Genomic DNA, 12,861 nt, shown 5'->3' with positions numbered 1-12,861 from the left:
CTACCGCCCACTGCACCTACACAATATTGTTACCCATACCTAAACAAGCCCTGCTCCCAACCCTTGCCTCACGGCTCATGTTCTTGTAGTAGACCTAGGTGCAAGACATGTTCCATACATCCTCCCACCACTACCTTCTCCAGTTTGGTTACAAACATCACCTGTCTCATCACAGGCAGGGCTACCTGTCAAACAAGTCATGTGATCTACAAGCTAAGCTGCAACCACTTTGCTGCATTCTGTGTGGGCATAATAACCAACAAGCTGTCTACCTGTATGAATTGCCAGCGACTGTGGCCAAGAAACAACTGGACCATCCTGTTGCACACTGCCCAACATGACATCCTTCATTTCAATGACTGCTTCACAGCCTGTGCCATATGGAACCTTCCCAGCAACACCAGCTTTTCTGAACTGTACAGATGGGAACTTTCCCGGCAATCTTCGTTAGTCATTGTCCTCACCCATCGAACCCCTTTCCATTCCAGCACTACACAGCCCTCTATTTCATCAACAAACCCATATTTTTACATCTCTCTTTTTCTGTTAACGCCCTCCCCCACCTGCCCCCCCTTCATCTAACCTCCTGACTGTACCTAGCTGCTCTACCCTCTCTCCACCTTGTCCCTGAATGCTCTCCAGAAGCGCTTCACTGACCCCCACACCTACCCTCCCCTTCCCCACTTCCTCCTTACCCCTACCCAGTTGCCTCGCCCATCATGTGATGGTGGTGGTTGTGCTGCTGCTGCTCTTAGTCTGGCTTCAGCTGCCAGAGACTGTGGTCGTGTGTGTGGGAGATGCATGTGTGTTGTCTATTTCTGACATAGGCCTTGTTGGCCGAAAGCTAATTTTGTGACAGTCTTTTTGTTGAGCCAATCTACAACTCAGCATCTCTGCTATATGATGAGTAGCAACTGCCCTATTCATTATATTGTAAAAGTACTTTGTGATTTCTGGCAGAATTTTAAGGTTCTTTGTGTACTCAGATATTCTTAGTTGGATATGGCCAATTAAAATATATGAGGGTTTCCTAGAAAGTAAGGCACAGCATTTTTTTTTTCAACAGCTCTTTATTGAACAGAATAAAATTACACACATGAAAGAATAGTGTTTTATCTACACACCTTATTTCTCCATGTAATCTCCATCCCATTCTATGGCCTTCTCCAGTGTGAAACAAGGGCTTATATGCCCTATCAGTACCAATCCTTCTGCTGATGGCAGAGCTAGTGCTTCACTGTGTGAATCACCTCCTCAAAATACTCTAACAGTGAAATTAAAAACTGAAATAGCTTGTCCAAACTTTGTCAGTATAAACTTCAGTATATTAATGTTAAAATTGTTAAATCTCAGAAAGACCAGACGAATAAGATTTGGTAAATATATTGTTATAAGAAAAAATAGATGGTGCTAAGTAATAAAGCTAGAAATCCAAATTGTTCAGAATGTGCAAATGTATGTCAAAATGAAAAGTAACAAGTCTCAACTTGATCGGTGCAATATTTTGGCCAAAATCAGCATTTTTATGAAAAATTGGATGTGAACGCACGAGGACTGTACTATCCTGGATTGCTTAGTTTTCACGGAAGTAACTGTTTGTGTGCCACTTGTAATGTTGACAAAACCATGTGGCAAGTGGTGAGATGATTTTCCACTTTTGTGGTGAGCAATTAACTTTGATGATGATGCCTTTGAACTGATGCTGTTTCTGGGACATTATTATTGTTATTATTATTTTTAGGAATGTTATTGTTTGTGTGTGTGAAATTTTACTGAATATATTAATCAGTTAGAAATCAAAACTTTTATTTGTGGTCATAGTTCCTGATCCCACTGAGTAAATAGATAGTAGGAACATTTTGTTTCAATGAGCACAAGAATAATGTGGCCAGTACATTCTTCATTGCTTTTTTCAGGCTGTTGTAGAAAGAGTGAAGTGCATTATTTAACCCGCTGTCCCACACGTGATTAATTGGCCAGGAAACTGAACAGTGAAAGTGATCAGTACAAACTCAGTAGGCACTACCAGGATACTGAAGTGAAATATGCCAAAACCAGCGTAAGAAAAGTCTAAGATTTGCTTGCAAAATGTGGAAACTAAACTGTGAATGTTAGCCACAGCAACCTTGATCATGACAGAAGGAGGGAAGAAGATAGGTGCATCATCATGGAGCTTCGTAGACCTGCAAGTTAATGTGCGTGCTCACTGCTGCCCTGCTGCCCTCCCACCTCCTGAAGCTACTGCAATAGACAATACTCACCACCATATTCATCGCCACCGCTGCTGCTGCTGCTGTGCATTGTGCGCAATGTTTGCTGGCACACCACACCGGCGTCGCTCATTAAGGTCAAGTAATTAAGCTATGTCAAGAATATTTAAAGTATTTGTTGATTGCTTATAACAGGCTACTAAAAATGGAATCTAATGATCAGGATAATGGGAAAGTTAAGATGGAACCAATCCCTGATGATGAAGCCTCAGAATTTGAAATGTAAATTAACAAGGATGGTTCCGTCAAAGTAATAAATCCAAAATCTGAAGGTTGTTTATCCAAAGTAGAATCTGAAGTGAATGTCAGTCTTACTGCAAAGTTAGAACCAGTTTCTGACGATGAGGTCAAAAAAAGAAAAAGTAGAATTAACAGAGTTATCAGTTAACAAAACTGAGTTCAATAAGTCTGAAATGCAGCCAAGTCAATGAATGCTAGGTACTCCTTTAAACCTGCCTAACAGCAATGTAGAGGCACCAAATCAGATGCAGTTACTGTTTGCTAAAATTGAATCGCATCATAAAGAACTAAAGGATAATAATAAAGACTGAATCTAGTAACAGAGCGATAAAGGATGAGACGACCTCAGAACTGAATGACTTAAATTATAAAATTGATTGTAACCATAATAATCTGCAAGTCAACACAGGGCAACAGCTAACTAAATTGCACAATATTTTCAGAATTGGTGAAGTCCTCAAATATTTCAAAGATGGAGATGAACTTATGGAATGGAGGTTGTCAGAAGAATAGGCAGTGAATCCAAACTTTGCTCTAATCAATTTGAAGAAGTAACTACTAAAATAAATGCTTGTTGAAAGGATATTACAAAAATAAAATTTGAATGTGTTAAATTATATGAGGATGTTGATAAAAAATTTTCTAACAGAGTGAAAGCAGTAAAACTACAGGTAGACCAACTAAATACTAGAGCAAAATACAGTAACCTCCGGTAGCTCTTGTAATACTACTGTACAACTTGTTGCTTCAGTTGATGCCACTTTCATTGGATGTCATCAGTTTTTATGCTTTGAACCAGACAAACAAATTCTGTAATGCTTTTGAGGAAGCTTTGCCTAATGCATAGTAACAACAAGAAAAAATTTCTTTCCTAACAAATCATTTGTTGGGAGACTGTTTGTGATGGTCAGCTGACATAATGATCAGATGCCAAACTCTTTCTGTTTTAAAATTGCATTTCTTAATGAGTAATGGTCACTTAACAAACAAAATGATGTTTTCGGGAGAGTTTTGGAGTTGTAAAAAATTTTACTTCAGAAAGTGATTTTCATGGCTGCACATCGGACAGAAAATGTGAAGCAGGAAATGATAATCATGGAACTAGAACGTGAACTGCCTTAGTGTTGCCAGAAAAGAATCATTTCCACACCTAGAGATAACGTGGTTAGGTTCATTGAGTTTCTGGAGCAAGTAGAAAGAATAGCTGCTGTCGAGAAGCAGGTCTAAAATAATAACAGTCTTCTAACAATCATGTAAACAAATGAAATAATTACAGTGGGAATGTGGATGTTAGAAGCATGGAAGTTCAAAATACTTGATCTAATTATCATGGTCAAGTCCATGGTAGAGGAAGAGGAGATAGACAGCCACTGCACTCTCACAATAATTATTATGACAAAAGCATAATGTAAATAATGTGATGTTGAAAAAAGATGAAGAGCAGATTGCTACCCTATCTGATTCTGCATTGAATGAACACAACAGGCCGCGTGTGAGAAACTTAACTCCCAGCTATGAAGAAACTAGAACTCACAAGGCGAAAACAGTAACACAGCCAGTAACAAAACCAAAAACCACAGTCAGTCAGTATACGCCTACTAATAACTGGGATGATAAAATGGGAACAGACAGTACCAGTGATGTGCTATATAGTTGACAGCATTTTGGATGTTTTAGGAAAATGGGTCAAAAAGGAAAAGGAAAATGCTACAGATAATGGGAAGGAACAAATTAATGGGTTAAAATCAGATAAGGATGAAGAGGAAGTAAAAGCTTACACCTTCAACAATCATGGCAGTCTGAAGGCTCAATTTTTTATAAAGGAGGTAGAATCAGTTTTGCAAGGTCTTGAAGAGGAGGAATCGATGGATGAAGGAAGGAACAATAATAATGAGGTTAAGGAACGTATTAGCTGTATTGGCATGCCGCAAACTGTAAAAGCTGGAAACAGTGTTATAAATTAGCGATGTTGCAGAGGGATGCAGTTTCTCAGGGGTAGAGAGTAGTTTAGCTGATGTTAAGCAAATGAAAGTAGAGGATGTTGTCAAGCGCTTTGATTTAAAATTGGTGGACAGGTTGGAAAAGGCAGCTGAGAATGTAGGGATTGATGACCTCGTGAATCTGAGTGTAAATGTACTTGCAGCTGAAAGACATTACGTTAGCTTGACACAGAGTGGAAAGGGATTTATTAGAAGACTTTTATAAGGAATCTGTTCAAACTAGAATAACTCACCTGGTTATAAAAACTAACAACTTAGGAGACTTCTTGATAGTGACGGTGAAGCAAGTGCTTTGTCCCAAGCATTCTTTGAATCTATTCACAATAAGGAAGAATTAACTGTCATGAAAGTAAGTGGTTTAAGAACAATATGTGCTATTAGGAAAGTTTCTATACCAGTACAGCATGAGGCTCTGATATCAGTTGGTCTAGGTAACAACAATAGATCAAATTTCTGATAAACAGAGAGGCAGTAACAATGAAGCATTAGACTAATAACAAGTAAGAGATACTTGCAGGAAGATACTGAATTCGGTAATAAGATGCAAGATGCTAATGTGGAAGAAAACTATATCCTGGAAGAAACAGAGGCTAAGGTATAGTCCACAAATCAAATTTCTGATAAAAGAGCTCTGGACAGAAAAGGACAGCATGACTCAAAATCTTCCTCCAATAGTCTTAACATTGGCGAACCAGTGTTAGTCAAAACTAAAGAGAAATCAAAGAAAATTTTAGCAGAAACAAAGAAGTTTATGCATTTTTATCAAGGACCATTCAGGATAATAAGCCTCATGCAAATGCATACTGTTTGGAATACTCAAAAAGTAAGAAAGAACTAGGTCTATGAAACGGCTGGATGAAAGTTTATTTCTGTTTTAAAGTTTAATTCTCTTCCTCTGTCCTATTTATAGTAAATAAAGAATATATGCCTTCATGTTCTACATATGCTATTAGTTTGTAATGTCTTCCTAGTAAGTAAGAATGACTCCCAAAAATGATTATGCCAAATGTTGACTTACAAAAGAATATGAGAGGTAGTTTGCAGTAGTAAATTGTAAAGATTAAAATAACAGTGGGTAATTTATGAGAACAAATGACAGAAAAGTTATGACTGAAGTAAATAAATAATAATAAATAATAAAAGAGATCTGAAAAGATTAGTTACAGTAAAATACAGATACTTTGCAGTAAGAGAATTAATTTCAGATTGAAGTAAGATTTTAATTGTCCTCTCTCTCTCTCTCTCTCTCTCTCTCTCTCTCTCTCTCTCTCTCTCTCTGTGTGTGTGTGTGTGTGTGTGTGTGTGTGTGTGTGTGTGTGTGTGTGGATAAAGTTGTGCCATTAGAGACAAGCCACACCAAATTATAGGAGATGTGTGGAAGAGGTGTGATGATCACACCAAAAATACATGTAAATAGTGAGGTCAGTAGGCTGATGAAGGTAAAAGGGAGCAAGACGCGTCGAAATAAATGGATAAACGAAAATAGAGAGAAACTGGAGAAATGAAGTCAAAATGTGGTAAAATGATAAAAAATTAGTGAGTAATCCCCTCACATCTCATAAAAAGGTTCAGAAACACACAATCTTACTTAAGGCAGATTGTCATTTAACAGATGAATATTGACAAATAAGACAGCAATACAGGTAAATCAATGTGCTTCGAAATGCAGATTGTAGAGTATTGAAATAGTATAATAAAGGAGCTTATTGACTATGTGTGTGACAACGCAAAGTAACGTCTGTTGCACAAATAACTTCTTTGGCACACTAATACGTACAGTACTTGAGCACACTAATATGTACAGTACTTGAGTTTTCTAAGCAAATTGGAGGCACTGTAACTCTTCTTGTGTCAGGGGCCAGCAGCAACGACTGAACACTTACGCATTACCTTAGCTCGTGTGCTTTCGTATTTTCAGTACGTATAAAGGTTCCATCATTCACAGTTTGAATCATTTATCGGCAACAGCAGCTTAGCTTATCTCACCTGATGATGGCGGCTAGATGGACTGCGGAAATCGTGTGTGCTGACAATTTGATCTGGCTGAAGACCCACATGAATTTAATCTATTAGTACACTGGGAAAGTCTACAAAGTCAGAGCAAGGATGGTATGAGGACCGATCTGCCATCGATTCAGGCTGAGAGTTTTTCCAGCACCAGGGATGAGTAAAGAATGGCAGTCTTTCATGGACTCACAAATTATTATAGGATATGTAGTGCCACCACTTATGCAGCTGCAGAGAAAGGTTGGTCTGAGGAGTCATAAAGCATTTGACAAGGTAAAGGAAGTGCTTATGTTGAGTCCAGTGTCAGTGCTCCCGGATTTTCAGACGGAATTTATACTATCACATGATGCATTGAATCTTGCTCTCGCATGCCTTTTGGTTCAGGAGGTCAGTGGAAAATAATGCCCTATTGCTTTTGCATTGAGGCAGCTGAATATAGCTGTGAGAAATTATTCTACAAGGGAGATGGAAATGCTTAGCATGATTTAGGGAGTAATACATGAAGATGGTTTGAAAAGTCTGGAGCATTTTTATTTCACCTTCATTATTGGGAAGCTTGTTTATTCTGAGGATTGTATAAAGAATTTCAATCATGTATAGCATACAGTTCAGTGCTGACATCCATCTGAATTGGTCAGTGTGTCAACTGCGATTTAAAATGGGGAAGTTCAGAATTGGGTGAAGTTTATTCAGACTCTGTACCATCATTGACGACCATTTAGCTTTGGAGTAATGAATTTAAACATGATCAGACAAGTGCGGAAGATGAAGTGCACTCCAGTCACCAGACTGAGGACACGACAGAGGAAACTATTGACAAAATCAATGATATGGTAATGCAAGATATCCAAATAAAAATCCAAGAGATTGCTGAGACAGTAGATGTTTCATTTAAATGAGTGCGTAATGTCCTGCATGCATTATTGGGTATGGAGAAGCTGTGGGCAAAATGAGTGGTGCCACGATAGGTGCATCTGGCACATTTCAGCACTGTGTCTGGCGATGTTTAACCACAATTTCCACGACTTTTTGTGTGTATTTGTGACTGCTGACGAAACCTAGATCCACCATTACACAAGTCAAAGCAATGGACAAAGTCTGGTGAAAGTGCACCGAATGGCTGGTAAGCTGATGGCCACCGTTTTTCGTGTTTCCCAAGTAATTAACCTCAGATTCTTTGGGAAAAGGCAGAACCATAGCTGGACTCTATAATGCTTCTTTGTTGGATCATTTGAAGGAGGACCAAGGTTGCTATGCAAAAAGTGCTCTTTTGCCAGGATAGTGCACCATTCCATGCAATGGCAAATGTGCAAGAATTTGGTTCTGAATTGGTTCCTCATCCACCATATTCTTCAGACTTAGCCCCAAGTGACTTCTTCCTATTCCCTAACTTAAAGCTTTTTGTTGCATGAAAGAAATTTTCATCAAATGAGAAAGTGACAATTGCAGTCAACAAGTATTTTGCAAAGCTTGACATAACCTATTTTTCTGATGGGATGAAAAGGTTGGAGGATCACTGGACAAAGTGTATATCATTCACAGGAGACTGTTGAGAATTAAGGTGCATTATTTATGAATCAAATATTGTTTCTTGCTTTTTTAGCAGACCTAATGAACCACTCTCGCACTTCTGGTGTTACCATTACAAGAGAAAGTTTACTGTAGTGACTGATCATGCTGCTTTGAATTGGTTACTAAGTTTGAAGGACCCATCCAGTAGAATGATGAGATGTGCATTAAAACTCAGCGAAGTTGAGTACAATGTAATTCTCAAACTGGGGAAGAAACACAGAAATGTCAATGCATTAAGCAGAAGGGTAGCAAAGATACCAGTACTAGGTCAAGACCTTGCCAGGTGCAAGCAGCAGCGCTGACGCAGAAAGTCAGCAATGCCGTACACAGCAGCAGTTCTGCATGTGCGACGGGTTGCTGTGTAAGGAGACAAGGTCGGGGCCACCAGTGCTAGTACCAGTGAAGCTAAGGAAGATTAACTTAAAGAGATGCACGACCACTTTTTGTGTGGTCGCGGAGGATGCAGAGCAACAGGTCAGGGGGGTGGCAGAGAAGTAAACGTGATGTCACACAGTACATCAAGAATTGTGTAGTGTGCACAATGTGCAGATTTGAGTTGAAAACAAGTATTGTTTCACAGATTGCTAGACACTACAGAAAATGCTTGGGTGATGGGGTGGATCTGTAAGGACTGTTTTACCAAACTCCAGCAGTGAATTTTTTTGTGCGGATTATAATAGACAATTTCTCTCATTATACTGAGATGATCCCGCTGTTAAACCAGCAGACCATCACAGTTGTGCAAGCACTGGGGAATAGATGGGTGCTGAAATGTAGGGTGCCAGAGACAATAATAATGGATCAGGGGACGAATTTTATGTCAGATCTGATGAAGGAGTTGTGTGTGTCTAGAGTGAAGGAATTGAGAACTAGTCCACTCTATCCTCCGTCAAACAGAAGGACAGAGCAGGTGCTCAGTTATAACAACTCCCACCGTAATGAGTAAGATACGTATTTATCTTTCGAGATGAATGTGCGCAACATCACACTTGAGGTGGTACATGGTAAAAAGAAAGCAGTCATTATTTTATGTGACTAAGCAGAAAGGGAGCAGGAACAGGAAATCACAACTGTGAGAAGTTTGGAAGAGGGTCAAAAGAGCTAACACCGTGGCACTGGAGAGGCGAGAGGAGGCAGTGAAGCACATAGGAACCTTATCTCAGTATACAATGGGATTCTCCCATGGGAAAAACAAAGAAGCGTTTGACACAATACCGTGGCCTGTACCAAGTGACTGAAGCCACTACATCTGCCAAGTGACTGAAACCACCACATCTGCGAGTGTGAAGCTACAACTATAAATGAGGTTAACGACAGTATGTGTTGGACACTTAACGACCCTTCAAGTACGTGTCGTAATCAATCCCGGGAGGAGTATCAATAGAACCAAAGAAGGAGCAGGAGCAGGGCCGGGGGACGAGGACGAGGAGAACCATATACCTTATGTACAGTATTCATTAAAGGCGAGAAGGTAGTCAATGAATTTTATTGTTTTACTTTGTTTCTTGAAGTAGTACATCATATGTATGTGTTAGGGTAAGGTTGTAAAATGTAAACATCCACAGCTGTAATTGTCACAAGTAATAAAATATTCTAGTCTATTATGCCATGGTTGAAGGGATTTCACTTTTAAAACCTGATGTTTGTGCCCAGCTGCGGAAGACAAGCCAGGGTGCGAACTAGACATTCTTAAAAGCTACGATCCCCCTCAAAAAGTGTCCTCCACAGACGAGGACAAAATGATGTGTTTTAAAGTGAAACCCCTTTGACCAAGGCATAATAGCCCAGAATATTTTATTAATTGTAGTGTTAGGGTTATTTTTAGCTGTTGTGTGAGAAATGCTGACTGGAGACAGCAAGGCTTGTGGGGGAAATGGTAATGGTCCTCGTCCTCAGGCTGGCATCTAGCAAGAGTGAGTGAGGAAGGAAGGAAGGAAGGAAGAAGGAAGGAAGGAAGGGAGGGAGGATGCTGGCCTCGGTGCTGTGTAGCCCTTCGCCTGGGGCAGAGTAGGGGCACTGTGATATAACATCTCGAAGGAAGAGTTTTGTTTTCCAAGAAGCAAGACGTGGTATTGTCTAATCATATGTGAACGTTAAGTTTGATAGTTAATGTACGGGAGTGAGGAGACTGTAAGAGGTATTCTCAGGTTTATGGCTGTTACCAAGCAGCAGTAAAGTGTTTAGTGAGATGCCAGAAGAATATGAGAAGTTATGTGTAGTGTATGGAGGATTGAGGGAACAAATGCGACAAGTAGTAGGGGTGGTGCCACTAGAATTTTGGAGGAGAAAGATGGGACAAATAAATACTGGAGGAAGGATACTCCAGATGACACTTGGGACAGTGGATGCAGATAACAGAGTGAGCTAAATAGGATAGCAGAAGTCTCGAGATTGTCAGCCAAATGGAATTGAGAGGTTATGGAATGGCATTTCAGACGGATTGAGAGTTTGGAGAGCGCCACGCTGAATGACGCACGCACACGTGCTTTGCCAGCTAACTGGGGAAGTAAGTAATTGTGCTAGAGCTTCAGCTAGCACTCTAAACCAGGATTTCGAGGCAGTGGAAGCACAAACAAAAGTGTTTGATGCAAGAATAATGTAAGAGTGTGTGGCATGCAAGAGTGGGGTTAATAAATTTGCAGGAAGCCATTCATCATCATGCACTGGACAGCCAATTGAGTCCTGTCCTGTCATCAGCCGAGATATATCTGAAGCTATCGAGGGAGGTGTGGAAAGAGCTACCACCAGAACTACAGATAGTAACTGGGCCTAATAGTCACGACCTGCCTTTCTACTATTATTGAGGAACTATGGAGGTGAGAACAGATAGTGCACGACAGTATGTGTCAACGGAAGTACCGGTGGCAGACAAATGTGCATGGTTTAGGTGTTACACAGTTTACATCTATCCAGTAAGGATAGAAACAACGGGGAAGTTTATGCAGCAGGTTATGAGAGTAGTGTGTTACTAATAGCAGAAGATTAGGGTTGTGTTGTGGTGGTGACTGAAAAAGAACTACAGCAGTGTAAAAGTGGGACGGTTGCCATATGCCCCCTGCTCTTGGGATTCAAATCAGAGGAAAAACGTACGCCATTTGATTATTCATGGATGAGACAGAGAGTCAGCCGTGCCAAAAGAGGGTGATGGAACCAAATCCATACTTCCTGTGAGTGGGTATACATTGGTTATACTTTGTGTATGACAATGTAACTTATTTACTTGAGATGGAGAGTCATTCAGTGACTTGATCTGTGGGTAATCCAGGTCCCAGGGGACTGGATGCCTCGAGTGTGAGACAGGCAATATTTTGTAGAAGATCAATTTGTTAGATCTGTGGAAGATTACAAGCATGGAGAAAACCATGTAATGAGCAAAGAGGTGCAGTGTGCACTTATACAGCAAGCAATGAATATGCTGAAGGAATTACAAGGAATGTACAGCAATTAATATTACTATCCTAGTATAACCTCGGTAGTCTGTCACTTGTTTTGTAATTTGATGATAGAAGTAGTTCACAATTGAGAAACAGTCCTGAGCAAGACCTGAGGGGTTGAATCTTCCCAAAGGAAGGCAGTAATGTAGTACTGCTACCTAGTCTTGGAAAAAAATTTCTAAGCAGCTGCCATGGAACTTCACATTAGCTATAGCAGGCTGGCAAACACAGTGTGGTGACATGTATGTTACAGCAACAGGTAGACAAAAATATTGCAAGATGGGCTATCTGCGCTCTATGAAAACTGAACCATGCAGCAGAAATAGTCGGAGAGGGCAGGACGGTGTCACCATACCAGAGCCAGAGCCAGAGCCAGAACTATGTTACGAGTTACATGATCAGGAACCGGGCAATAGTGCAACAAATGCACCTTGGAGGAGTATAAATAACTGTTGATTTTGAGACAGGCATTCAGAGCCCAGCAGTACTACCACAATGCCAAGGATGCAGTAAGTGATGGGATGACACCAGCTGCAGCAATGGTTTCAAGACTGGGACAGAGCAGGAGTCTCTCACACTGAGAAGTCCCTGGGGACTTCGTGCCGGAGCACAGTGGACCTTCTGTCTTCACCAGTTGCTGACATACCCCCATTAGCAGGCAGCAAGTCACAGTCCACACACGGCAGTCTCCCTCTTCACCGTGGAAGATGCGAGCCACGGTTGGGCATGGGCATTCAACATCAGAGGGGTATTGCAGCGAGGAGGAGTGTGCCCCTGATGTCAGTGCCTCGGCCGATTGGTGGGCAGCTTGTTTCCTGATGTCACCACCTCTGGGTGTCGATGCAAGTACTGTTCATAAGGGGCAGGGGCCAGCCACTCGTTGATGGTGTAGAAATGTTGTGATTAAAACAATAATGTGGCCATATCAGCTTACCACTCAACCCCACCCTCGGCGTAACAGCACCTACAATAGAGATGAGTCCATTCAACAGAAGTAACAAAATACAAGTCCACCTAGAAAAATATTTAGTTACAGCAAGGAATTGGTTCAGAATTTGAAAACATAGCATCTCCTTGTTCTTATGCTGTACACTTTCATCTAACCAGTACAACATTGAATTTAAATCTTAGTATTATTCCAAATACAGAATTTAAAAATGAAGACATTGATCCAGCACAGATATATGAAAGCTGCTACTTACCATGAGTGGACAGGAACAATATTTAATGACCCGTCATCAGAGAGATCTTTATAATCAGAACACTAGCCTAATTTTAACAAGAAATATCCATGCACTATTAGGGAATGACAATACTCTGGCATTTGCTTAGTTTGAT

Source organism: Schistocerca gregaria, chromosome 5 (assembly GCF_023897955.1).
Source record: "Schistocerca gregaria isolate iqSchGreg1 chromosome 5, iqSchGreg1.2, whole genome shotgun sequence".
NCBI classification, from domain to species: Eukaryota; Metazoa; Arthropoda; class Insecta; order Orthoptera; family Acrididae; genus Schistocerca; species Schistocerca gregaria.
Note: the sequence above shows the minus strand (reverse complement) of the source record.